Genomic DNA, 5209 nt, shown 5'->3' on the forward strand with positions numbered 1-5209 from the left:
CCCTTGCCTAAATTATTGTAATAGCTTATTAGTTGGCTTTCCTTCTTCCCTTCTCTTCCTTCATCAATCCCTCCTCCAAGTGGCTGTTGTTTATTACAGCACATCTAAATCTCAAAAAAAAAAGGAAACTTAAATCCTAAAATGTAAATCACTAGGGCAGGGTGCTAGAGTAATAAGAGCAATGAAGAAAAGGTTAAGGGCCAAGGATAAAACTGGATTTCAGTCAGCAGTAAAGGAAACAACAATAGATGTGGAAGGAGCAGCTGCAGGAACCTCAGGTAAAGTCCTGATGGACTAAAATTAAGAAAAGAGATCCTTCAGAGAGAATACTCTTAGACTTGTCACATCCAGCTTTGTCAAGTTTTCCATCACTTCTTAGCTGTATGGGATACCTGGGTTCTGACTCCCACATAATAAGTTAACTCATTCTTTCTTAGTGGTATTAGCTTTTAAAGAGATAGAACCAATTATAATTTTCCATTGCTTCAGGAGTAGGGGATCTAACCTGGCACCAAGTGTCTCTGATTTTATAATAGCTAACATTTATATAGTGACTCCAGGTTTGTGAAGCACTTTACATTTGAGCCTCAGAAGAACTAGGTATTATTATCCCATTTTATAGATGAGTAAACAGAGGCTGAGAGAGGTGAAGGGATGTTCATGGCTATACAGGTAGTCACTCTCTGAGGCAGGATTTGAACTCAAATTTTCCTGATTCTGGGGCAACTAGGTGGTGCAGTGGATAGAGTGCCAGGCCTGAAGTCAGGAAGCCTCGTCTTCCTGAGTTCATATCTGGCCTCAGACATTGGCTATGTGACCCTGGGCGAGTTACCTAACTCTATTCGTCTCAGTTTCCTCATCCGTAAAATGAGATGGAGAAGAAAATGGCAAGCCACTCCATTATCTTTGCCAAGATAACCCCAAATGGGGTCCCAAAGAGTTAGGATTGAAAATGACTGAAAATGACTGAACAACAACTTCCTGATTCCAGATCCAGCCCTTTATCCACTGTGCCATGGTAGGGAACAATTTAGAATAGGCTAATGCAAATAACTCAAAGGGGCGATTACAAAACTATAAAAATAATTCCTTAAAAATTATTTATACAAGCTTTCCCGGCCTTGACTCCGCCGAGGTTGGATTTGCTGCGCCCGCCACCGCTCTTGCCATTTCTGCAGCACTAGGCCGCCACCACCGGACAACACAAGAGTAAGGCCCAGACCGCCTAGATGCGCTACATGGCAGCCTACCTCCTGGCCGTCCTCGGAGGCAACGAGGACCTGAAAAAGATCTCGGACAGCGTCGGCACCGAGACGGACTAGCAGCGGCTGAAGAAGATCATCAGCGAGCTGAGAGGCAAGAACATAGATGATGTGATCGCCCAGGGGAGCAGTAAGCTGGCCTCCATGCCTGCTGGTGGCGCTGTCACTGTTGCTGCCAGTGTTGGCTCTGCTGCCCCCGCTGCTGGTGGCGCAGCCCCTGCTGCTGCAGAGGAGAAGAAGGAAGAGAAGAAAAAGGAGTCTGAGGAGTCTGATGACGACGTGGGCTTTGGTCTCTTTGACTGAGCACCAACCCTGATCCTAGAGCGAAGAAACCTTTCATTTAAGAAGAAAAAAAAATTTATAGAAGCCAAATAAGGTCAAGAAAGTGAAAAGGGAAAGGAAGAATTGTGTGTATGTGTGCATAAAATATATACATGTACTGCGAACATATGTACATACATGCACACATGTATGTACATATATGTACATGTACATATATTCTGTCAGCAAGGAAAAGGGACAACCTCAAAAGCCCTATTTCACCACATAATTGTCACACTCTGATTTTGTTTGGTTTGCTTTTTTCCTTCCCCAGGCTGAAAATTTGGTACCTTTCATTGTGTAATCATCCCATGGTATAATTCTATTCATCACACCATTCAAAAGGTAAACAGAGCAGCAATGTATTCACAAGTGGAATATGGATACACACTTATCTCTTGCACATTGCATGCTACCAGCCTAGAATTCTCAATGCTTGAGCATTGTTAGTATTCAATTTTTAACATATATTCACGAATATTCTGTGCATCCTAATCTTGCACCAAAGACAGTGTAAAAATAAATGATTTTTAAGTAATACCAGTACAATTTTTTAAAGCTTCAAATAATGGTTGCACCCCACTTTTTGGTTAAAAAAAATTTGGGCATAAAATCTGCGATGATTATGTGGTGAGATATAACTTTTTACAAAGGAGTTCAGAGGCAAAAATGATCACTGTTAGCTTCATGAGGAGGGAGATTAGCAGATTTATGATGAAACATGCACAGTGCAACAGTGTTGGTTAGTTTTGCTGATCTGCTTTTTTTTTCTCTCTTTTTAAAAAATTCTTTGTTAAAAGGAATGGCTTTCTGGATAGCAGAAGAGGGTGAGATGTCTCAAAATGAAGGTGATATAAAAGATGTGAATAAAAAACATGTTTAAGCCCCATGAAATTATTGGTGCGAATGTATATTGGCAATGCTATGTGACTAGTAGAGTACCAAGTAGTACACCTCATCACTGTATTTTTGGTAACTTCATTCTGGATGCCCAGAGTAGTTGTTTTCCTAATTCAGAATTCAAACATATATCCCCCGTCTTTACATACACCCACAAATGTATGTCAAAACATCCCATTTCTTTATTTTCATTATGGTATTGTAGTGTTAGAACTGAAAGGAACCTTAGAGGTCACTAGGTCAAATCCCCCTTAGAAAGAAGTTTGAAGAAATCAAGGTAGAGAGAATATTAAGAAGTTAGGTGGGTTCCTTAAGGTCACACAGGCAGTGGCTGAACCAGGATTTGAAAACAGATCCTCTAACTTCAAAGTCCTTTCACTGCACCAAAATGAAATCTCCATTGAAATTCATTTCAATTAAGCCACTCAGCATAAAATTATTGTAGACACTATACATATTACAGACACTTCTGCTCTCAAGGTTGTAATCTGACTGAGGTGAGACTAATGTGCACAAAACTAGTTAAGAATGAAGACAGTTTTGTGTATTGTTAATGTTAAGTTGTATGTTCAGATTATGTGTGCTGTAGCAATCCAGGGAAGAAAGAGCTCACCACGGGCTGCATAGACATTGGTTTTGTTATATCCCTTATCTCAGAGTGATATGTCAGAGAACTGGACTCATTTTGCAGAACTATTTTCTTGTACTCTCACTTTAAGTTTTGGCATGGTGAATGACATTTGACTCACAGATGTTTACAAAGAAAAACGGCATATTTCACCAAGGATTTTTTCCCTGAAATATTTCTTTCCTTTGGGTCTATTTCAGCTCTGTCAGTCTTGAGGGCCATCACAATAGAAGAAACTATGTTTTGCTGTAATTCAATCCCCCAGAGGCATGACATCCAAAAATCACAATGCAGTGCTGGAAATAATGACTTACCAGTACTGACCTGTCATTCCCCCTGGAATATGACCTTATGAAGGTATAACTTCCAGAAAGGACTTGACAGCCTAATGCTGGCAAAAGGTAACTATCCTGAGAATTATTCTGATATGCAGTTCACACTCTCCGAAGCACCTTTCTTCATTAATTCTGCATCAATACAGGAATGAGACTATTTTCTCTTTGTCACACGAGGGCATGAGCAACACAAGACAGGACTATCCAGTAAAGTATCAGGGAGGGAAGCTGAATTGGAGAAAATGAGAGGATTTGGACAGATAATACAGGTCAGAATAGGCATGGAAAGTCAGATAAGATAGGAAGGAACAGGCAAGTATTGTGGGTCAAGAAGGTACAGTGTCCAGGAAGTCAGAGGGTCAGCAAGTTGGCTAATTGTGCTGCTAGGGTAGAATCCATTGATATTTTCCCTGATTTATACTGCCTAATGGATGTAAGGTTGCCAGCACAATTAGTGTTGATGTGCCCAGGAGGAAATGGAATATTGGACATGGAACATTGGAGGAACATTGGAGATGAATTCCGCTCATTTTAAAATAAAGCAGAGGCAAGGATTCTAGGATTGCTCATATTCTATTATCAGATTTAGAAGATAAATGGCATCCTCAATTCACATTTCTTCCATCCCAATAAGAAAAACGGATTCCTTCATGAGAATTCCTTTAAGCTGTTGAAAGCTGAAAATAACTATTGTTGGAAAGTAAATTACTATAACAAAACTTCAACAGAAAAATATTTAGTCATGTTTGTCTGTCCAGGATGACCATTCCCCAGATCATCTGTCCTCTCTCAAAACTCTTTCCCTATGTAGTATTATCTACTCCCATGGGTTTGATAATCACTTCTACACAAATTACTCCCAAATCTATATTTCTAGCCCTAAACTCTTTTCTGAACAGTCCCATGTCTTCTACTGCCTAAGAAATACCTCTGCCAAGACATTTTGCCATTTCTCCAAGTTTAACATGCACAAAACTGAACTCATTATTCTGTTCCTTTAATATTTACCTCCACCATCACCCACTTTTTTACTGTGACTCCCTGGAGACATTGAACAATCTGAAAACTTTATTCGGTACAACTTTATTCACCACTAACCACAAGGTCCATTGAGGGTAAGTGTCAGTGTTTGCTCCAAACACGACTCAACTCTGATCATCCTTGCAGGGAATTGTAAAATAGCAAACACCACCTCCAAGCAAACACAGATACTTACTCATTTTTTTCTCCTCCTTGTCAACTTTTGTCTCAGCTTTTAACCATTCTACCTCTTAAGATGAGTCTTAAGATTAATTAAACACACAGGGAGTCAAACAACTTGTACTGCTTGTTTGCTTTTCATTAGTCTTTGATTTTCTTTATCCTGAAGACCTCTTATGAGGCCAATTCATTTTAAATATTAACAACAACTTGCATTTTCAAGTCTGAAAATGCTTTAGCAATACATGAGCAATGCAAGCATTAATATTCCCATTTTACAGGTGAGAAAACTAATTTTCAGAGAGGTTAAGGAACATTTCCAGCATCTTATAATTAGTATCTGAAAAAAGATTCAAAACTAGGTCTCCTAATTTTAAATCTAGTCAAAATCACTATAAGGCTGAGAATTCCCTATCATCTTCTAACAACTCAAATGCATAACGACAATTCTTCAGTGACATTAATATTCTTTGACTCAAGATCATATGACAACACAGGAAGATTATTGTAATTTAAAAGATGGGCCTTATTTCAAGGAGAAGCTTGGGGACATTAAAAGAACT

At 39.2% G+C, this 5209-nt stretch overlaps 1 pseudogene; it reads left to right on the forward strand.

The window, feature by feature from the left end:
• The first annotated feature begins 1229 nt into the window (after positions 1–1229).
• On the forward strand, positions 1230–1565 carry LOC110208019 (large ribosomal subunit protein P2 pseudogene; annotated as a pseudogene).
• Positions 1566–5209: the final 3644 nt, after the last annotated feature.

Source organism: Phascolarctos cinereus, unplaced genomic scaffold (genome assembly GCF_003287225.1).
Source record: "Phascolarctos cinereus isolate Bilbo 61053 unplaced genomic scaffold, phaCin_HiC Scaffold_4;HRSCAF=312, whole genome shotgun sequence".
NCBI classification, from domain to species: Eukaryota; Metazoa; Chordata; class Mammalia; order Diprotodontia; family Phascolarctidae; genus Phascolarctos; species Phascolarctos cinereus.